The 23451-nt window shown below is 47.0% G+C and overlaps 1 protein-coding gene across 9 annotated transcripts in view; it reads left to right on the plus strand.

The window, feature by feature from the left end:
• The window catches only part of PTK2B (protein tyrosine kinase 2 beta), a 148495-nt gene that overhangs the window by 805 nt on the left and 124239 nt on the right, over positions 1–23451 (plus strand). Inside the window, exons 2-6 of one of the 9 annotated variants that reach the window (XM_063709151.1) lie at positions 50–133; positions 950–1032; positions 7670–7900; positions 10459–10556; positions 13621–13738. The gene's annotated coding sequence lies outside the window, so the exon portion shown is untranslated. Of the gene's footprint in view, positions 1–49; positions 134–949; positions 1033–7087; positions 7181–7669; positions 7901–10458; positions 10557–13620; positions 13739–14769; positions 14981–23451 lie in introns of those variants that run through there. The other 8 variants (XM_063709150.1, XM_055348278.2, XM_063709152.1 and 5 more) reach the window with 8 other exon arrangements.

Consider the following 23451-nt stretch of genomic DNA (forward strand, 5'->3'; position numbering starts at 1 on the left):
AGAGAGCAGAGGCACTGACTGACTGCCTTTTTCCAACTATCTTTTCAAGGGTGTTTCTGCATTGAATAGCCCTGGAAGACAGAATTCTTGTCTCTCCAAAGATCTGGCAGACTTATTCCCAATTATAAGAGATGTGAGTTTCCTAAACTTGGGGCCCCTCTCCTGTAATGCAACCTACTGTGGCCTTCATCACATAGTCTTGCAAGAATTAGGGCTCAGAAACTGGCCCAATGACAATACTGTGACTACTATTATTGCTGTTAGTATTATCCTTTGTCTCTGACCCAGGAGTTTCATCTTTTACCAGTATTCATGAAATTTTGGCATGCAAACTTGTTAGTGTTGAAACTCAGAAAACAATACCCCAAAATGGCCTCAAAAGCAGAAATTTTTCTCTGCCTTCCTATCTCTCAGTCCCCCAAGGATAGCCATAGAAATTAGAATTCCTTTTCTCCAAGGCAGGTCATAGAAACCAGAACCCCTTTTTCCTAAAGCCAGTCTTGAAACCTTAAAATATTACTCTTTCTCTCTGCCTTTCTGTGGAATAACTGGCCATAAAGAAATTATCTGACCTACCTTGTTTGACTGTAGGCCATAAGAGCCCGATTCCAGAGAGGGTCCTACCCCATACCTGTTAGGGGTAGAAGGTGTCTGAGTTAACAGCAGTGAATCTGTATGGGTCTGCAGCAACCTCAATTCTTGCCTCCTTAGAAGAAAGAATTAGACTGAGGGGCATGATATGGTTTGGCTGTGTCCCCACCCCAAATCTCATCTTGAATTGTAATCCCCATAATTACCACGTGTCAAGGGAGAGACCAGGTGGAGGTAATTGAATCACAGGGGTGGTTTTCTCCCATGCTGTTCTCCTGATAGTGAGTGAGTTCTCACGAGATCTGATGGTTTTGTAAGTGTTTGGTAATTCCTCCTGTGTTCATTCTCCTTCCTGCAGCCTTGCAAAGGAGTTGTCTTGCTTCCCCTTCACCTTCCACTGTGATTGTAAGTTTTCTGAGGCCTCGCCAGCCATGCGGAACTGTGAGTCAATTAAACCTCTTTCCTTTATAAATTACCCAGTCAGTCTAAGGCAGTTCTTTATAGCAATGTGAAAATGGACTAATACAGGGCATAAAGCAGAAAAAGCAACTGAGGCAAGTTTCAGAGCAAGAGTGGAAGTTTATTAAAAAGTTTGGGACAGAAAAGAAAGTACACTTGGAAGAGACCCAAGCGGGCAACTTGAGGGACAAGTGTGGCATTTAACCCTGATCCTGGGACTTCATATGCTGGCCCACTTCTGGAGTCTTGCTGCCCTCTTCCTTCATTCTTCCCTCAGTGTGAGCTGCCTGAATGCACAGTGCCCTCCCTATGCTTGGGAGGTGAGCATGCACCATGTGCTTAGGAATTTGTACACATGCCCATCTGAGGCTTTCTTCCCTTTTCCAGTGGAATGCCCCCGGAAGGTCATACTCCACTATTTTGTCTCTTAATGTGCATGCCCAAGCTCACTCACCCAATTTCTGAAATTTTACTGGAAGCTGATTACCAACCTCAAGTGTTTTTATCTGTTTGGGAAATTGCCTATGCCTGGCACCTGCTTTAACATCAATTAACATCAAGTAACACTTTAGTGACAGCTGTGGACCATCAGGGAATTGTCTCTCTCCCTCTCTCTGGCCCATCTGCCAAATTATCCATTTTAGAAAGGCAGTGTGATAACTGTGAAACCATCACCTGGCATTCTGGCTTGAGGGGATTGGGGAGGGTAGAGTCCTCTCCTGCCCTGCTCATGCCTGTCTAACTACCTGTAACATACCTGGAAGGAAGAAATGCATGTTCGTAGAGGCCAAGAAAAATCTAGACAGACAGGCCTAGGTTCCCCACTCAGTTTATTAACATTAGCTCATACCCTTTTGTTCAATCATATTTCTACACAGCTACTCATACTTTGCTGAACCTAAGCATGAAAATGAGCCATTTCCCCTCTATCTTTAGGTCTTCGTTCTGAAGGCTCCCATGTCACATAAAACTATGATCAGGCCAGGCATGGCGGATCAGGCCAGGTGCCAGTGGTGGCTCACACCTGTAACCCCAGCACTTTGGGAGGTCGAAGAAGGCCTTGAGCTCACAAGTTCAAAACCAGCCTGGGCAACATAGCAAAACCCCGTCTCTACAAAAAATACAATGGGCACGTGTGGTGGTGTGCGCCTATAGCCTGAGGCAGGAAAATAGGGTCTGGAGGCAGGGAACATAAGGCCAATTCACACTTCAACTGCGACAGCAAATATCCTCCCCATAGGGCGTAGGCCAAGTAAATAACTTTGTAACTTTACTTCATCCTCTCCATTTACACAGGGCGTACCCCAAGTAACCAATGGAGTCCTCCAGAGGGTATTTAAACTCCCAAAAGTTCTGTAATGGGGCCTTTGAGCCCCTATGCTCAGGCTGGTTCCCACACTGTGGAGTGTACTTTCATTTTCCATAAAACCCTTCATGCCTTCCCTGCTTAGTTTGTGCGTTTTTTCCAATTCTTTGTTCAAGATGCCAATAACCTGGACACCCTCCACCATTAACAGTCCCAGCTACTCTGGAGGCTGAGGTGGGAGAATCGCTTGAATCCGGGAGGTGGCAGTGAGTCGAGATTGTGCCAGTGCACTCCAGCCCAGGTGACAGAGCCAGACCCTGTCTCAAAAAAATAAATAAACTTCTATCCCTTTCCTCTTCTTAACCTTTTTGTCAGTGATTTGCAGTGAAACTTCAAGGGGCGAAGGAGACGTTTTCCCTTGGCCCACACATTAGCTTGCAAGTAGGGTAAAATCTCAGACCTTTAAAGTTCTTAACAATTTCCTTCCACACTTTTCCTCAGCATAGTCCTTTCCTCACAATGACAAGGGATGAATACCACTAACTCTAATTGCCTTCAGTGTTTCTTAAATGTGGTTCATGGTTCTCCTGCAATTACCTGGGGAGTTTTCTAAAAGCAGTTTCCTGGGCCCACTTTAATCTACTCATCTCTCTTGTGGAAAGTGAGGCCCAGGAATCTTCATTTTCACTTGCATGCTAGGTGATTCTGAGGTGCAAGAAAGTTTGAAAGCCATTATCCTAGATCTATTCACCCAACAAGTTGTTGGGTCTCCAGCTATGGTTAGTGGTTCAAAAATTAACCTTAGAGGCGATATCCAAAAAAGCCACAAGATGGGGCTAACAACGCTACACTCCAGATAGCCCTCTCCCCTCCCCCCAACGCAGAGACTCTTAACGTCGTCTCATTCTCTTTCATTGTGTTCTCTTATCTGTGTGTCCCAGTTGTGTTGTGAATCGATATGTGTTGCTGTCTCTGTGTTTCATTCTGTTCTTACCTGATCTTCCTTATTTTGTTGGGTCTTTTTTTTTTCTCATATTCTGAATGGGGCCACAAATCAAAAACAAGAAGGAAGAGTAGAAATTGTATCTTTTAAACTACAGTACAAAGGTTAACATTAAACCAATAAGGCTCTTCAATCATTCTGGAAATCCAGAAAGGACTTAGTTCTAGTCCAAGCTCTACCACTACCCAGGGGCAGGACCTGGGGCATATTATTTCACTTTTCTAACTTGCTTTTCCTTCACTATAAAAGAAAAGATGGAACTAATTGCTCCAAGTTCTGACCAACTTAGATGCTCTGAAATTGTTTTATTCTTTGCATATGGTGGGGGGGTGGGTAAGGGTGACTAAGACTTAGCCAGAGACCAGGAAAGAGAAATCTTGGTGACTAGAACCAATCTGTCACCAATTTATATTTCTCCTTTCAATACAAAGGACCTTATTCAGAGGTCCTTATTGATGTTCAAGTCCTATGTATACTAGCTAATCTTCTGCAAGAGCTTACTCAAAAGTTCTCATAATCTCTAATTTCCTGCATCCCACCTCCCAAATGCCCTGCCAAGCACTGCCAGATTTCCAAACCGTTTGCCATCACCATGTAAATTTGTGTAAGGAATAACTTTTTAAATTGTTAAGAAAATAAATTCCCAGGTGCAGAGAGTAAAGGAGGAAATTGCCTTGTTTTTTTTTTTTCTGAAACAGTGAACTAGAAAGTGGCTACTGCAAATAAAGGCAGAGATTGTTAGATTACATAAAAAGGCAAGACTCAACTATATGCTGGCTACAAGGAACTTACTTTAAATGTAAGCATACAGATTGAACTAACAGGATGGAAGAAGATATACCACGCTAATGCTAATAAAAAGAAAGCTGGTTTGACTATGTTAATATCAGACAAAGCCGATTTCAGATAACAAAATATTGGGATAAGGACAACAGTTGCTAAATAAAGTCAGCTGCAGGGCTGGCAGCAGCATCTTCAGAAACGGGCATCCTGGCACTGCAGACATAATCGACCTTGTTCATCAGAGTTACCAAGTAAATCTTTGAGGAAATCACTGTAGTCCAATGTACCTTTACTGAGGCCTAAACTACAGAAACAAGGAGGGTGGGAGCTCTCAGTTGATCTGAATAATGCAGGGAGAACTTCTGTGAGAAATAGTGTTTAATCCAAGTAACTAGGGAAACACTGAGGGTGGTAAACTGCCTGCCTCTGGGTCATATTTGACTGCAAACATCTTTTATTTGACCTATACTTTTTTCTGTCTGTATCATTTATGATCTTTTAAGCTACATATAGATAAAATGCAACATAAAATGATTTAAGCCATAAGGGGGTGTATTATCTCACATACCAGGAAATCTGGAGGCAAAAGGCATCCACTGTTGGTTATGTCAGTGACTTTAGATTCATCCTCTCTCTGGTCAGCCTATGGCTTCCTTTTGGTTGGAAAATGACTGCAGCAACTCCAGCATCTTATCCTGATATGAACCAATGTCCAGAAATGAAATAAGGCCATTTCTCCCTGTATGTCTCATTTTCAGAGCTAAGAAACCTTTCTTAAAACCTTCCAGAATACTCCCTTGCATCTTATTGGCCAGAACTGGGTCACATGTTCACTTCTAAATTCATCACTGGCAAGGGGAATAAGACCATCATGATTGATTTGAGCTAATCAGAATTTACCTGAATCATGTGATGAAGGCGATTACCTGAGATACATTAGGGGCTCTACTATTTATTATAAAAGGGAGAAAATTTTCCATTCGATAGGCAGTGACCTAGGCAATATTATGTCTTCCAATCCATGAACACAGGATGTCTTTTCCATTTCTTTATGCCTTCTATCATTTCTTTCACCAATGTTTTGTAGTTCTCATCATGCAGGACTTTTGCCTCCTTGGTTAAGTTTATTTCCAAGTATCTTATTTTTGCTGTCATTGTAAATGGAATTGTTTTTTCTTAACTTCCTTTGCAGATAGTTCACTGTCTGCCTTTGCATTTTGAAAAAAGGAGGATCTGGCTTCATTAAGCTTACTTTTCTGCATGGCAATAGACTTTTGAGCTGAATAGCAGCTGCTCCCTGTAGGAGGGACATTTGTTCTCCCATTTGCCACAGTTCCTATCCAGCCAGCTTCCCTCACATTCCCTGCTCGGCCCCTGTAGGCATTTCGGCTTTCGACCTCTTGTTTAGATCATCCACATGAAGTTACACATTGCTGCAATTCATTATAAAGACACTGGAGTGGTACAGGAATAGACAGCCAACTTGGCAACTGGACACAACACAAAGCTGATTTTCCATGTTCCTGAAATTTATATTGAAGCACTCAATTATTTTATTGGAAACATTTTGAATGGGAATATTTCAGAAATATATTTTGTGGTTTTTTTCTCTAAAGCATGCAGAACGTAATATAAATCATACCTCATGATGCACCAAAATAGACAATAATACTCTACTGTGCTGGCTAATAAAGTAATAGGAGTTAATGAAGTATGCAGGGTTATTTGTCTCTGTCCTGTAAATGGCCACAGATGCTTGTGTTTTGAGGGCTCTTGCACATGCTAGGCATTTTTTTCCTATCTAGAAGTTCTTGTTCCTAACAATGCATTTGCCTGCAGCAATCTGCTTTCACTTCCTAGTTGATGTTTCCTGCACACGGTGGGCTGGGACCAGATCACCACACTTGTTAAAATTATGGAATTCGACACTGGCAAGCAAGGTTTGGGCAGTCACTCAATGCTTCAGAGCTTATCCATGGGATGTCGGGGACCAGATGAGCCCACTCACAGATGGGGGTTAGGGGTTCAGAGCCAAGAAGACCAAAGTCATAGAGCTGATTCAGAGTCGGCAGGGCGTCAGGGAAGTCTCCTTTTCCAGGCAGCCACTCTTTCTAGGAGCAGCCTGCAGGCCAGCCCTGCAGCGACCTGGGGAGTTATGGAAATCCTGAAGCGTGCCCAATAGCTGCGGAAACCATGTGTCCTCTGTGACAACCATGTGTCCTCTGTGGCATTGAGGCTTTCTCTGCATGGTTTTGTTTGTTTGTTTTTGAGACAGAGTATTGCTCTATTGCCCAGGCTGGATTATAGTGGCATGACCTCGGCTCACTGCAACCTCCGCCTCCAGGGTTCAAGCAATTCTTCTGCCTCAGCCTCTGGAGTAGCTGGAATTACAGGTATGCACCATCACACCCAGCTAATTTTTGTATTTTTAGTAGACATGGGGTTTCACCATGTCGGCCAGGCTGGTCTCGAACTCCTGACCTGAAGTGATCTGCCCGTCTCAGCCTCCCAAAGTGCTGGGATTACAGGTGTGAGCCACTGCGCCTGGCCTTGCGTGTTGTTCTTTAATGGAACAATTAAAAATGCTCTTCAGTGTTTTCCATCCTTCCAAAAATTGACCCAAATCAATTTTTCAATGGTTTAACTATGTCTTTATTTTTCCCAAAGAGATTCACATTGGATTATTTCCAGGAGCCCTTTTTTATCCTCTGTGGAAAGATCTTATTTTGTTCATTTTTTTTAACTTTTTCATTATGTGCAGTTTCAAATGCACTCAATATTTTAGAGAGAACAGTATAATTAACCCCCACATACCCATCATTCAACTTGCATTATTATCAACTTTGCTATTTTCGTTTTATCTCTCCCCTCTACAGATTTTTTTTTTGATGGGGGAGGTGGAATATTTTAAAGCAACCTTTTTTTTTTTTTTTTTTTTTTTTCAGGAACCCGTTTTAAAAAGTTACAACAGGGCGGGGCATGGTGGCTCATGCCTGTAATCCCAGCACTTTGGGAGGCCAAGGCGGGAGGATCACGAGGTCAGGAGATCAAGACTGTCCGGGCTAACATGGTGAAACCCCGTCTCTACTAAAAATACAAAAAAAATTAGCCGGGCCCGGTGGCAGGCGCCTGTAGTCCCAGCTACTCGGGAGGCTGAGACAGGAGAATGGCATGAACCTGGGAGGTGGAGCTTGCAGTAAGCCAAGATTGCGCCACTGCCCTCTAGCTTGGGTGACAGAGCAAGACTCTGTCTCAAAAAAAAAAAAAAAAAAAAGTTACAACAGGACATAATATCCATTAATGGTCAATTACGAGCTATAGCAATAGCAAGGAAATGCACATGTACTTCTAGTTTTTCTAACATCCCATAAGGTAAATTAATCCCATTTTATACATGAGAAAATTGAGGTTCTGCCTTAACTTATATCTAAAAGAAAATAGGATAAATGGTGGTGTATTAGCTAGGATGCTCTGAAGAAAAGAAAAACGCTGCATATTTCTCTGTACTCTTCTGTACCACCCAACAGTCACGTCTGATGCTGGATGTGCAGGAGTTTCTCCCCACCAACAACTGATTCGCCAGTGAACACCAGCTGGTGAGACAGCCGGGTGGGAAGGGTCCCCAGAGAAACTCCAGTCAGCCTGTATACTGGGAGGAGAGCGCATTGGGGTGGAGCCACAGGAGTTCCTGCTGTTTGCAGTGGGAAGGAGCCTGGCCCCTTCTTTTCCTGGGTGGTACCTGCGATTCAAACTGTGAGGTAGGAAGCACATAGGGACTCTGGTTTTGTGAAGGGTCCCTGTTGCCATTGTTTTCCCTCTTCACCCAATAAAACCCTGCCTTACCCTTCAAATTGTCTGTGAGCCTAATCTTTCATGGCCATGAGACAAGGACCCCGTCTTTAGCTAAACTAAGGAAAAGTCCCACAACACTGAGCGTCCCATAATTCAGCTCAATTCAGACACTATCTACCTGGAGATAGCATCAGATCCCACAGGCTAAGGGCTCAGTCCCACAGGACTGCCCCAACTCCCCACCCTGCCACCCCGCTCCAGCTTCAGATGCCAGTGGCAAGTCCCGGGTTGTGGCCTGTGCTTCCGACTGACTGGCTATACATCAGGGTTCCCATGACCCCTCCTTAGGTTTGATTAATCTGCTAGAGTGGCTCACAAAGCTCAGAGAAACACTTTTGTTTCTTTTGTCCTTTATTAAAAAAGATATTGTGAAAGATACAGGTGAGCAGCCAAAGGGAAGAGATGCACAGGGTGAGGTCTGTGGGAAGGGGCATGGAGCTTCATGCCTTCGCTTAAAGTGCCACCCTTTGAGAACCTCTGCAACTTCAGCTCTGAACCATGTTCTTTTGGGTTTTTAGGAAGGCTTCTTTATGTAGGCATGACTGATTACAGTATTGGCCATGGGTGATCAACTCAACCTTCAGCCCCTTTCCTTCCCCAAGTTTTAGGGGTAGCGCTGAAAGTTCAGCCTTCTCATCATACCTCAGTCTTTCTGATGACCAGCCCTCATCCTGAAGCTATCTAAGGGATCTAAGATATCTAAGCCACCAGGCATCTCATTGGCATACAAAAGGCTTTTTTTTTTTTTTTGAGACAGGGTGTTGCTCTGTTGCCCAAGCTAAATTCATCCAGTGGTGCAATCATAGCTCATTGCATCCTCAATCTCCTGGGCTCAAGCAATCCTCTTGCATCAGCCTCCCACCAAGCAGCTAAAACTACAGGTGCATACCACCATGCCCAGCTAATTTTTGTATTTTTTTGTACAGATGAAGTCTTGCCACGTTGGCCAGGCTGGTCTCGAACTCCTGGCCTCAAGCAATCCTCCCACCTCAGCCTCCCAAAGTGTTTGGATTATAGGCATGAGCCACCATGCCTGGCCTCAAAAAAACATTCTTAACACTCCAGAAATTCCAAGGGTTTTAGAAGTTGTGTGCACGGTCAGAGACCAAATATATATTTCTTATTATGTCATAGTATCACCGATGCAGTTCAGGCTATGGTAACAGAAAGGCCAAAATGAAGTAACCCAAGCAACTTAAATTTCTTTCTCATGTAAAAGTTAAACTAGGTTCAGACTATGTCCAGGGTAAGCATGGTGGCTGGACGGCATTAGGTACCCGGATTCTTAACATCATAGACTGGATGGCTGCTCCAGGTTTCATTGTCAGATGGAGGTGGAAAAGATAAAGTGGAAAATATTGGAGGATGTGCTCATTCCCTTGAAGGGCATGATTCTGGAGTTGCGTGCATAGCTTCTACTCTTCAACCATTGCGGAGAACTTAATCACATGGTCGCACCTGGTCACACATGCAAGGGAGACTGGGAAATGTAGCCTTCATTTTGGGCAGGCTGTGACCATCTGAAAGTCAGGGATTCCATTATTATTATTATTTTTTTTTTTTTTTTTTGAGACGGAGTCTCGCTCTGTCGCCCAGGCTGGAGTGCAGTGGCGCGATCTTGGCTCACTGCAAGCTCCGCCTCCTGGGTTCACGCCATTCTCCTGCCTTAGCCTCCCGAGTAGCTGGGACTACAGGCGCCCACCACCACGCCCGGCTAATTTTTAGTATTTTTAGTAGAGACGGGGTTTCACCGTGTTAGCCAGGATGGTCTCGATCTCCTGACCTCGTGATCCACCCGCCTTGGCCTCCCAAAGTGCTGGGATTACAGGCGTGAGCCACCGCGCCCGGCTGGGATTCCATTATTAAGGAAAGAAAAGAGAAAGTTCTTTTTAGATTGAGGGCATGATTTTGAGTTCTATTCAAGCCATACTCAACTTATTTTGGTCTCAACTGTGGCCCACTTCGTAAACATAGTGATGTCTGGTTAAATTAGAGGTAGACATCCCTTGGTGATGAAGTACTTTTTTTAGTACTTGTACCCATAAGTTTTTCTTTGTCCCTTTTTTTTTTTAAATGGAATATCACTCTGTCGCCCAGGCTGGAGTGCAGCGGCATGATTATAGCTCACTGTAACCTCTGCCTCCCAGGTTCAAGCGATTCTCCTGCCTCAGCCCCACCAAGGAGCTGGGACTACAGGCATACACCACTATGCCCAGCTAGTTTTTGTATTTATCCATTTTTTTTGTTAGAATACTTATAACCATACTATTCTTTTAAAATAAAATTTATTCTACATAATAGTAAATTTACATGATGTAATTTAAATTCCATCATTTACAATAGAGAGATGCCAGTTACATAATATCACAGCCCTGCCAATGATGGGTTTTGCTCTTTACCACCTGGGAGGCTGTGAATAATTTATTTACCTTATCCAAGCTTCCTTTTCCTTTCCGCAAACCAGGAATAGGACTAGCAACTTCATAGACGGTTGTGAAGACAAGCTAGACGGCAGATGAAAGTTCTTGGCACAGAGTGAACACTTGATAAATTATATGGCAGGTATGTATGTACTATCTCCCCATAAAGCTTACTTTAATTGCTATCATTTCTAAAAATTATAGCTATAGAATTTTTCATAGCATTTGTACACCTATCACTTAATTTGGGCTTCACAATACCCTGGGAAACAGGTAGAACAGATAATACTTATTTTTCTACTTTTCTAGATTAGGAAATAAAAGCTCAGAAAGATGGATTCGCATGTCCAAAGTCACAACCTCTTCCCTCTTGACTGGATCCTTCCTATGAGCATTGAAACCTGCTCTACTGGCTATCATCCTAAATGACAAATCAGTCCTCTTTCAACCCACGACCCCCTCCAGTATCCCCTGGTCTCAACTGCCCTTGGCAGTCAAGCTTTCCAGGACTCATCAGCGCGTGCCACCTCTGTGTCTTCACTTTCAGTTTACTTATCAGCCCACCCCACTTGACCTTTGGCTCTTCATTCATTTGCTCCTGGTAAGAGCTTCACTTGAAGTCCTCTGCTGTCTCTGACTCTTGCCTTAGACAAGTTTATCCATTCTTATGGTTTCAAATGCCATCCCAAAAGTTAATCACCAGCTCAACCACCTTTGTGATCTCCAGTTAGTGAAAAGATAAGAAAAGAGAACCTGAACCAGGATGGGTCAATAGGACAGGAAAGAAAACGAGGAATAGGAAAAAAGTTTGTGGGACTCCCAGGACTTAGAGATTGGAGATTGCATGGCTGCAGGGTAAGGAGGGAGAGGGAGAGTCAAAGGTGACTCCTCTTTTGTTGACATTCACGGGGAGGGCTGGAACGGGGCTTGTTTGAAGAGCAATATGAGCCAGGGTTACAGACCTGAGTTTGGGGTAAGAGTGGAACATCCAAATGGAAGAGTCCAGCAGCTGAAAGGACATTTCTTCAAAGGCCTTTTTCATTACAGTTTTCTCCTTCTTCTGATCCAGGAACGCATCCCCCTGACACCCCCACAATTAGGGCCTCCCACATGGCACTTGGTCAGCTTGAGATACAGAAGTAGAAGGGAAATATTTTTCTTTTCTAACTGGGGTAGATCATTATTGCAACCTATGCCATATGGACAGCATCGCCATGGATAGTGTCTTTTAGGGATTTCCATGGAATTTGAGGGCTCCTGAGGCATTTCTGATGGGTTTTTTTAAAAGGCAGTAACAGGCAGAAATGCATGACCTTGTCACCTGAGTTGCTTGTACATGACACTGGACAGAACCTAGGGAGACCTGATGGCGGAGTTGGCCACCCCAGAGAGTTTCTCAATGTCTTTTTCATTTAAAAAGCTATGGGTTTATGATTCTATGAGGTAGATTTGGGAGATTCTTTTTTTAAAGTGCTGAAGAATTCAACAACCTCTGAAAACTCACCTTTCCCAGAATTGGTCCCAGCAAGATAAGATTGTAGTTCATTTATGTGGCCACACAGGGGCAGCACACACAAACTCACCTTTTCTTAAACAGGTCTTGATTGTCTTTGCTTTTAGTTCCCACTGCCACCTCCTAGTACAGACTCTCAACAACTCACCCAGGTATCTAACTTTCGTGCCACTCGGCCTTCATCACTTCATTTCCAAGCGCAAGAATACGGAGGGGACACCCACTGCCAGATGCCCTCTGACCATGTCCTGGCCATGTAGTCAATTACCTGCCTCCTCATCCCCACACCTTCCCTGCTAACTTCAGTGTACCTCTGTCTGACTTGCCTCTCCCATCCCTGGCCAAGTTCTCCCACCTGACCACCTTCTGACCTGCTGACCGCTGTGTAGTCACCAAGATTACCTCCAAAACGCTGAGTGCTGGGAACGTGACAAATCTGTGAATAGCACAAATGGGAAGGGGTGGGGGGCTCCAGCTGTCAAGGCTGGCAGTGCCCATCAATGGGTTGTGAGCCCTATGCTGGGCAGGTGGGCCCTAGCTGCAGAGAGTCTGATCTTCATCGGACCCAGAGTGGCATCCAGCCAATAGCTATGGGTAGTCCACTAATTATACTTTGAGAAACATTGACTTCCTAGCTTTGTTAACTTATCTAAGTCTCCAGTTTCTTTTCAGAAATGGGAAGGAGTCAGTGCAATCTTGGAAACTGAGTGCTTCCTCAGCACAACTCCAGGGGGCGCCATTCTCAGAAAGTACATTGTGAATAGCATCCTCTAGAATTGTGCAACAGGGCAGCTCTGGGAATCAGATTCCAATCCTGCACAGGACACAGAATAAAGAAGCTTGGGACAGGGGCTCTGGAGAGGACATTGTAGGATGACGATGATGCTGAGTACACTCCACCTTTTTCACTTTATGCCAAGTCCAGGTCACTTCCTCCTCCTACTCAGGAGCAAGTCTGGAGTTTTCCTAGGGATAGGGAAGAAGTGTTGCTAAGTGCCCTTGAGTGCCTGCTCACATATCACCGGCCTGAGGAAAGAGGGGACCAGCCTCTGGGCGGGGCCCCTGGAAGGGGCTGTCTAGCATCTCTAACTATTCTTGTGCTGTCCTCAGACCCTACTTAGTCACAGCTCAGGGACCTGGTCTTCTGTGTTCAGGGACCTGGACTGGTTCTGCCAAAATCCCTGGTGGTATTTATGATTTTTCATGCCTGCAAAGGGACTGGGGCCACTTTAGGACATGGAGAGATTAGGACACAAGTGCTCAGTACCATGTAGATAACATCTCCCACTGCGGGGGGTCTTGGGAGAACCAGCCTGAGAAGTTGGTTTCCTCCGCCCGCCCTGCGCCCCCACCCCCCTCACACACACACTTTTTGGCCTCCAAAAGGCTGCAGGTGGAGTGGACAGAGGATGGAGGGGTGTTAGGAATTGGGGAGTTAACTGCTCACAAGGGGCACATAACATCCAAGGATCCCATTTGCGGCCGGGGGAATGGCAGAGATCGCCCCCCAGGTCTGCCCGGCGCTCAGGGAATTGGTGGCAGCGTCTATTTCAGAGTTTATGGTAAGAGGCTGGAGCCGGCACACACAGACAACACACCCCACCCTTTAAGGAAGTGGGGAGGAGAGCAGCAGGGGTGTGGTTAACAACTCAGAGGAGGAGGGAGAATCTAACCTGTCAGCCCTTTTACTCAGCCACAGCCTCCGGAGCCGTTGCACACCTACCTGCCCGGCCGACTTACCTGTACTTGCCGCCGTCCCGGCTCACCTGGCGGGGCCCGAGGAGTAGTCGCTGGAGTCCGCGCCTCCCTGGGTGAGTCCCTCCCGCGAGCCAGGGCTGAGCGCTGCGCCCGGCAGAAGTTGGAGGCTTGACCGGATGGCAGGGGTTGGGGACGACAATTCCGGGATCCTGGGCACCTGAGCTGGGAGTTCCCGGAGAAACGGCCAGACCCAGGAAATCGGAGCCATGGGTGCTGTGCACACGCCCGGAGCTCGCCAGCCTTCCGCGGGGAAGAGGGGTTCTATTTTTGGAGTAAATTTGACACTATAGGGTGTTTCTCCCTCTTTGTCCTCTCAACATATTCAGACAGGGGAGGCTGGGGGAGGCTAGGGGTGACGGTGTGAGGGCACAGCCAGGCTGCTGCCTCTAAAGCTCAGGTTAGGGAGCCACGGGGTTTCAGCTCCTGCCTCAGACCTCTGCCTGCTCCTGCCCCCGCTCCCTGCTCCCTCCCGGGCCCTTCCGCAGCCCCAGGGGTTATAGTCTCACCCCCAGCCCACCCTAACTCTCCTGCAGCCACTCCTTGCACCTGAGAGGTCATCTTCTGAATCAAGCCCTGGCTGGAGGAAAGCAGGGGTGTTCTGGGGCACAGGGGAGCTCGTGTGTGTGTGTGTGTGTGTGTGTGTGTGTGTGTGTGTGTGTGTGTGTGTGTGTGTAGTTAACACTGGCCACTCTGGTACCTTGAGAAGCCGCCTCCTGAGTGCCACTCAAGGGTTAAGTTCAGAGCTGCCTCTGCCTGCTGTCAGGCTGCGCGTGGGCACCGCTTTGGGTGGGTGAGCGTGGAGCAGCATATGGGTGATGTTCTGCAAGCCCTGCCACCTGCCCTAAGCCTCGACCACATGACACCGGCATCTCCCTATACCCCAAACTGGGAGCAAAATCCAAGTCCGCTCATTTAAGCAGCCAGCAGAAGGACAAGAGCAGGAAGTTGTGCCTAGAGGTGGCTTTAGCCAGGAGGAACTCGGAAGCTGCGCTGTGGCTGGGTCTGAGCCCACTGGGACAGTGCACGTGGCGTGACGTGGTGGTGGGTGCTGGGAGGCCCCTCTACGTGGGATGCTCTCTGTTCACCCCAAGTGCTGTTGCTGAAGGCACTGTCTTTCCCAACCACTCTGGGGGAGGGGGAGGAGGACACTGATGAAAAAGTGACTAAAGACAGAAGGGAGGAAGGAAGTAGTCACACTGGAGAGCCCCAGCATTGGCGGGACAGTCTGCAGTCATTCATTCAGGAGGCACTCACTGGCTTCCCACCTGCGGCCAGGTGCAAGGTGTGGGGACAAGGTGAGTGTGGCATGGCCTCTGCTCACCAGGGCAGTGTGGGATATGGGGTGGTTGAGGGAGGGCTGCCAGGGGAAGGTGCAGGGTACTATCCAACCCTGCACTAGAGGGCTGTGGGGGGTGCCAGTCAGCAATGGCCAGGAGGGCGTCCTGGCAGAAGTGACTCCAAATTGAGAGCTGAAGGATGACTAGAAATTAGCGCAAGAGAAGAGGGGAAAGAACAGCAAGTGCAGAGACTGGAGGCTAAAAGCAGCAGGAGGCTGGAAGCAGCGGGCGGCATCCAGGAAAATGAAAGTAGCTGGGCTTGTTGGGAACCTAGAGCGTGCAGGGGCGAGGGGAAGCTGCAGGGGTGAGTGGAGACTGCTCTAGAAGGCTTTGGAAGGCCTGCCAGGCTGCCATGGCAACTTCTGTTGGAGCAACACTTGGGACCTGGAGCCAGGCAGGAGACTTCCCAGCAGGAAGAGATTGCCAGATTTAGCCAATAAAAGCACGGGACACTCAGATTTGAATTTCAGATAAGCACTCAATGGTTTTTTTTTTCACTACAAATATGTCTCATGAACTACATGGAACATACTTATACTCAAACATTATTCACTGTTTCTCTGAAATTCACATTTAACTGGGTGTCCTGTATTTATCTGGCAACCCTACTCTAGGAGAAGCTGAGGTTGGCGCAATGCTGTGAAGTAAAGGCTGGAAACTGCCCAGGCACTCTGAGAACAGTCTCAGGTCTATCTTGTAACCATTCCTCCTGGATTTTATTATGAGCTCATTTAAAAAACAAAAAATCAATTCCTTGGTCAGTTTATTCATCTATACAGGTGAAGGAGTATGGTACCTCAGAAAAAACGACATTAAATCCAGACAGATCTGGGTTCAAATCCATGTACACTGGTGAGCTTCTCTGACCCTCAGAATCCTCTTTTCTGAAATGAGGGCAGGAGTATCTGTTTGTGCAGATGGTTGGGAGGATTCTTGATAATGTATGTAAATTGCCTAGTGAGTACTAAAGGAAACACGGTACATATTGAATTTTGCAACACCTTCACAGGGTTGAGCAAAGCAACAGCCACAGAGTGCTTGGGTTCGTTTACTTCCACAAGTGAGCACTTGGAGGTCTCAGGTGAAATACATAGTAGGGTTCATGCTTCTAGTGAGAACTCGTGGGGTTAGCCCTTGGGTTGGGGACAGAGTCTGCATTATGTTTTTAGCTTTGCTACTCCCTTCCCATATGACCTGCTTCAAGGGGTGGAGATATAACACTCTTCTTGAGGGATGGTGGGTGGGCAGAGAGTGACTCAAAGTAGAATTAACTGAAGGGAAATGTGAATGAATTAAAGTAGAGAATCCAGATAAAATATTCAGCGCAGACAAATGCACCATGAAATTTGGCTGTCATGATTCCCAGTTTTAGGATGAGTTCCTTATTAGAAAAGTAGCACTAAGAGATAGAGGAAGTGAAGGTGCCTTGTGAACTGGATTTTGACTTTAATGGGAGCATTTGTAACAACAAATTAGGGTCCTCCTAAAAGGGAACCTAGAGGAAGTTAAGAATTCGTTAAGAGAAAGAGGAAATGGAAAGTGTGTTTCCCTTGTGGGAACGGCTAGGTTAAAAATGGTCCTTCTTTCCAGTGGCTAAATCTCCCCATCCCCCTGTGATAAACATTTTGTCCCCAGGCCCTTGGATTGTTTGCCCAGGTGGTGTTGAGAGAGACCCTATGGCGTGAGATGGATAGAGGTGTTCCACTGATGAAACGTTCAAATGAGCCTGCACTTGGACATGTGTCTTGAATATTTGCAAGATCAAGGTTATGATAAGTCCTGCATAAAAAGACACGTGTCATTCCCTGAGGAAGGCTGTAGAGCCCATGCGCATTCTCAGGGAAACAGCATTCCACATTGAGTGAACCTTGATGTGAGGGTAGTTTGGGGACCAAGCAGGTCGTTCAGAAGGCATAGCCCTTCTCATAACTCTAGCCAGGATGGACCTAATTCATTCTAGACTAGGCAGTGTCCAACTTAGAGAAGATCTTCAAGGAAGGAGCCCTTGTGTGCAACCGTTTTTTGTTTTTTGTTTTTGTTTTTGTTTTTTTTTGAGATGGAGTCTCACTCTGTTGCCCAGGCTGGAGTGCAGTGGCGCGATCTCAGCTCACTGCAACCTCTGCCTCCTGGGTTCAAGTGATTCTCCTGCCTCAGCCTCCCGAGTAGCTGGGACTACAGGCACGCACCACCACGTCCAGCTAATTTTTGTATTTTTAGTAGAGACGGGGTTTCACCATGTTGGCCAGGAGGGTGTCAATTTCTTGACCTCATGATCTGCCTGCCTCAGCCTCCCAAAGTGCTGGGATTACAGGTGTGAGCCACCGCGTCTGGCTGTATGCAATCTTTCTAGCATCATGCATCCTTCAGAGACACAAACTCCCACCTGTATCAGCCTGAGTCTTCCCATTGCAGATCCGGCCATGTTTCATCGTGCAGAGGACCCTGGAGAAAGTCCAAGTCCCTTGGCACTTGGCTCTCCATAGTGACGACAGTAGCTCCATGTGCCTCAAATACTGCTAGGACAAAGGAAACTGATGGTGAGGCTAGGGAGGGGAGGGAGGCTACCCTGGGGCTACCCTGCATGGTAGGTCACTCAGTCTCTAGTTTCCCCTGCCTGGGACCCATATGTCTCAGGACCATGTGACCCTGGCCTCCCAGGTAAATGGCCACATTGGGGGATGGAGTAGAGGTGCAGAGCTGCGACGTGCCCGCGGCTGAAAGTGTGGTGATGAAGATAAGTTTTGCTGGCTTGAGGATGAAGAGTTTCCTTGTAGAGTACGGGTCAGTTCCAGGGTTAAGGAGAAAGAGCAGGGATAGTGGTGACTCTGCAACACTGATATGCCTTATCTGTCCAAGCAGTCGGATGGTCAAGAGCTCAGGCTCAGTCAGTCTGCCTGGGTTCCAGCCCAGGTTTGGTACCCCCTGAGTGACGTTAGCTAGGTGAGTTAGCCCTAGCTTCCTATTTGCAAGATGGAGACAATAACACGGCTTGGGGTGAGGGTGGCATGAGATAGTGTACATTAGAGAGATATTCAAAATACAGCTACTAAAACCTGAGTACAGATCAAACAGAACAGACACCACCATTACTCTGAGCAGCGTCAGAGAGGCCCCCTTCCATGCCAGGCTCACCCCGTCAGTGCATCTTGTGGAGTCTGGGGGTGGAAGAAACAGGCCTTTGGAGGGCTGTAGCGTGGACATATCCAACAAGGATGGACTTTTTCGATATTTCAACAACCCAGATGCACCCGCTTAATAATAGCGTCTTATGCACCCACTTAATAATAATAGCGTCGAAGTACAATAAAACATTCAGTCCCATAATTAGGCAGATGATATGCATCCAATAAGTATGAGCTCTCCGGTGTCTTTACACGTATGGCCATATCTGAGCTGGCGGGGCAGCACCATTTATTTTTCCAGAGGTTATAGGTCCTCTTCAGCGAGGCATCAGGCAGCTTCCCCTGAGCACTCTCTCACAAGCATACATCAGGTATTCAATGATGTTTGTTTCTGCCTAATCCCACTCTCAGTTCACTGTGTTTTGGGAACAGCCAGCCCTCATTAACTCTTTAGACAGCGAAGAGACTGTCTACGAATGCCCAGCCGGCACTGAAGTCTAGATGGTCATTTAAAGCGTTCAGAGAGCTGACAGGTAGGAGAAAATGGTGGCTTCACTTTCTGGGCCTCCTAACTCTGTGTACAAAGCTGCGAGCTGTGCAAGGGGGCGGCAGAGGGGGAGGGGATAGCTTTTTGAGTCACTCTGCTATTTCTCAAGGAATAATTATTACTCATGGTGACAGTTTATTAAGAAGAGCAGACTTGAGGCTGCATGTTCTGACACACTTTTCACCCAGATGCAGCGGGCAGGGTGGTGTGAATGCAGAGTTTAATTTTCAGGAGACCCTCCAGGTAGGCCACAGGGGGCCTGCAGGGGTGGACGCTGCTCTGAGTTTCGTGGTCTTCGTGGCCTCTTACCTTTTCCCAGCACTAAGGTTGTTGCTGCTTTTATGAGGCAGCCAGTTAGTGTGACTAAAACCAAGATCAGCAATGGCCAATACCTGCGGGAGGCAAGCCTTCCCGTTTCCTAGCTTGGCTATGTTCGCTAACATCTTCCTCCTCTCCAGTTCTCTCTCTTCCTTTTATGTTCTGAAATCCACCCACACAGAATCTGGCAAGATCACTCACTAGAGACAGGGGAGCTCAAAGAATCCACCTCGCCTAGGGTTTAGAGCTCGGTACCGGGTTTAATTCGCATCTCCTGCATTTGTCTTCCTTTAAATTGGACCAATTCTCCCAATAATTGTGGGGGCAGACCCCCTTTTAATGCCCTTTCTTTCTTGAGGGCCTTGCACCTGATTCTGTGAGAACCTGCCCCCCACAAGCCATAGCAGTCCCACTGGTGCATATGGGGGTGATTGATGGGGAGGGGTGTACTGGGAATTCTGACCTGAGTTTGGGTTTTGCTCTTCTGGGGGTTCCCTTCTCACCTTTCTCACCTGGGACGGAATGGCCCCTGTGGTGGTTCTGAACACTTGGAGCACCATCATTTTCTGGTTTCTTTTTTTCTTTTCTTTTTTTGAGACAAAGTCTCACTTGGGTGCAGGGGCATGAGCCAAGACTACAGGCACATGCTACCACACCTGGCTTATTTTCTTTCTACAACCTCCACCTCCCGGGTTCAAGAGATTGTCCTGCCTCAGCTTCCCGAGTAGCTGAGATTACAGGCACCCACCACCATCCCTGGCTAATTCTTTTATTTTTAGTAGAAACGGGGTTTCACCATATTAGCCAGGCTGGTCTCAAACTCCTGACCTCAGGTGATCCACTCCCCTCAGCCTCCCAAAGTGCTGGGATTACTGGCGTGAGCCACCACACCCTAAATTAATGTACTGATTTAGGGTTTCTGATTTCTAAATTAATGTACTATGTCCATCCCACTGCTCTGGGAACCTCAAGTGCTTTTCTATATTCTCTGGCAGTATTTGGAGTCAAAACCCAACCCCTCTCACCCAGCTCGATGTACCCAGTCCCCGCCCCCAGGTCCCACCCCAGGTAGGTTATGAGAGATCTGATGCTGCTGCACTTTGCACCTCTGCAGAGGCTCTTGGCAACATCCGGTCACATCCCCTCCGCTATTTAGGCAGATGTTTGGTGCTGGCAGACAGCGATGCCAACCAAGACAGCTGCAAGTGGCTCACTGCAAGTTTGAATCCCAGCTCCCAGTTCATTACAGGCAGAAGCTCAGGCAGTTTTTCAGCCCGGGCAAGAGGAAAGAGAGTCAGAGGGCAGGAGGCCTGAGCTTTGGTGTAGATTCTCTCACCTGTTAACTGGGGTACATTGGCTAAATCTCTTTCCTCTTCAAGCCTTCCTTTTCTCATTTGAAGATGAAGAATTGGTACTGCCTCCCTAATAGGGTAATGGAGAGAAATACTTGACTGTGTGAAAATCCCCCATAAAACATCACAGGCATTGTCCCAGGAAAAGTGATGAATTTGGGATCAGAACGTGGTGGGTTTGACTCTCGACTCTGTCATACTCTGCCTGTCTGACATCGCCAAGTGATAGAACCTCTCTGAGCCTTACTTTGCTAATTCGTAATTTGTTCTAGGCACTTGTTGAATGTTTCTCCCCATCACCCCCTTTACTCTCAGGGTATAGTTTTTCTTCCCCCAATTTTTTTTTTATCTCATTTCGAGACAGAATCTCACTCTGTTGCTCAGGCTGGAGTACAGTGGTGCGATCACACCTCACTGCAACCTTGACCTCTCAGGCTCAAGCAATCCTCCGGCCTCAGCCTCCTGAGTAGCTGGGGCCACAGGCACATGCCACCACACCCGGCTAATTTTTAAAATTTTTGTAGAGACGATGACTTGCTATGTTGGCCAGGCTGGTGTTGAACACCTGGGCTCAAGCAATTCTGCTTTGGCCTCCCAGAGTGTTGGGATCACAGGCATGAACCACCACTTCTTCCCCCTAATTTGAGGAATTATATCTGTCCTCACAAAGTTTATAGTATGGTAGGGGAGGCAATACATGAAGATAAAGAACTGTAAGATATTTATTTAACTCTAAGTTACTTAAAGGTAAATAATGTGCCATAAAAGAGGCATGAAGTGCTATGAGATTGCAGGGCAGAGATTCCTTCTGGCTATGGACTCTGGGAATGCTTCCTGGAGGAGATGGCATTTGGCAAAGCTCTGAAAGGATAGACAGGATACACTGTGGGAACTTGAGATGGTGGCTGTTGTCAAAGAAGAGTATAAATAACAGCAGAGAGATGGAGAGGTGTGGTTTGAGTGACTCATTTTGGGTGGAACCAAGAGTGGCAAAAGGCAATCAGAGTTGGGGGTGGAATGGAAGATAAGGCTTGGACAGGGAGGCCAATGTGTTTGGGAGTTATCCTGGAAGTCCCAGACAGCCATGGGGCTTTATTCTGAAGGCAGTAGGAGCTGTTGACCATGCTGACTTCGGTGGAGGTGCGAGGGTCAGATTCTGGTGGGTAGAGTGGATGAGAGTGAAGAGAGCTTGAATTCGCAAGGGAGCAGATAAGAGAGTGTTGTAATATTTCAGGCCTCACACATCTGAATAAATTGCGTAACTCAGATACTTTGCGGTCCTGTGGAGCATGCCGGCATCCCCTGGAGGCTTCTACTTTCTCTGAGCTGAAATTGGTTCTTTGATGAATTTGAGAGATATAGAACTTATGAGAACATCCATGAGAAACCCACCGTTCCTCTTCACCTCTGTCTTCCATATTCTTGATTCCCAGCCTGGCTGCTTCCCCCTGGGCCTCCCCTCTGCTAGGAGTGTGTTAAATGCCAAGCCTGTCTCAACCTCTATCTGGCAGTACCTTGAAGTATCAAGTCAGGAATATGCACTTAGATCCACAGGCCCCTTCTCCATCATGTCTCCGGTGACCATCCAGATGTGATGATTCCCAGGACCCTCCCTCCCTCCCTTAGCCCTCACTTCTAAGAGTGTGTAAGATATTCCCACTTGAGGAGCTTGTCTTCTTCAATGCTGTATCTCAGAAATTAAACCCCTCCTTTTCTCACGCCAAACCATCTCTCCTCCTGGCTTCTCTTGTCTTCATGGGGTTGTTCATCTCCCACACACTCAAGTCAGAAACCTTGCTATTGCCTCCCCTCTTTCCACGCCCCCACTTTTTTCTGCTCATATCTTGCCCATCACTCAATCCTGCAGATTCTTTCTTCATGCCTTTCATTCCTTCCTTCCCGTTTCTATGGCCCCTACTCTGACCCAAATCATATTACCTAATATTGCTTCATATTTTTACCCAAGAGCTTCGTCCTATCTCTGGTTCCCTTGGAAGCCCCCCAATGCCCGCAGGCAAATCCAGCCCCCTTAAATTTACCATTCAGTGCCTCCCATAATCCAACCTTGATCTGCTCTTCTAACTAAACTTTCCCCATACCCAAATGAAGCCCCAGCCAGCCTGGTGTGCTCCCCAGTCTCTGGCAAGCCTCTGCTCAAGTCCTGTGTCCTGTTTGGAATGCCAGCCCCATGCACTTCACCAGTCCTACTTACTCCTTTAAGGCTCAGTTGGTGACCCACCCTTTTGGAGGACATCTGAGCTCCCCATGGCAGCTTCTGGGCTTCTTTGCATCCTGGGATCTCCCAGAATCTATTTTTCAACCTGATGCTACATTCCTCCAGAGCAGGGAGATGCCTTTTATTTTGTTCTTCTTCCTTATACCGTCAAATTCCAAGGATAGAAAATTGAATTTCCCTGGGCCTGTGAAAAGGGATCCCTCCCTCCCTGCACACTCATGCCTGGCTCACACGGAGTGAGCCAGACAGCGCTTCCTCATTCCCCGCAGTGGGTGTCGCAACAGCCAGTTGCAACTAGAATAGGGGCCACATCCCAAGTCTCTTGAATTCTTGCCCTGTGGTTAGGATGCCCTTCTTGCCTGTCCTGAAGGTGGAGATTTCCTACAGCCGAGAGAGAGGGAGTCAGCAGTGTAGGGCAGGAACTCCATCATTTCTTTATTAAACCACTCCTAACTCTCTCTAATCTCTGTGAGTCTTGCCTTTCCCTTTTCTCTCCTCCTCCTACTGTTGAGTACAACTAGGCCAGGCTGAATGAGAGGAGAAAGATGGGGAGGAGGAAACAAGTTAGGCAGCCTTGGCAGAGGGTGCAATGCTCCGGGAAAATGGGAGAGATTTACAAGGCAGAGATTGACAGTTTTTAGTAACTTGACTTTGACCTCCAGTGTACACGGACATAGCCTTGGCTGCTGGACTCTGAGCTTTCTGGCCCTGGGAAGCTCGAGATTTGCAAACACTTGTTCGACAATCACCTCGTTTATCTGCATTGTCACCGGTGCAGCCTCTGAGCCCTCTCCCTGTCTTTACTTGACCCTGTATAGAAAAATGCTTTCAGGGCCAATTGCAGTGGCTCATGC

Source organism: Gorilla gorilla, chromosome 7 (genome assembly GCF_029281585.2).
Source record: "Gorilla gorilla gorilla isolate KB3781 chromosome 7, NHGRI_mGorGor1-v2.1_pri, whole genome shotgun sequence".
Lineage (NCBI taxonomy): Eukaryota > Metazoa > Chordata > Mammalia > Primates > Hominidae > Gorilla > Gorilla gorilla.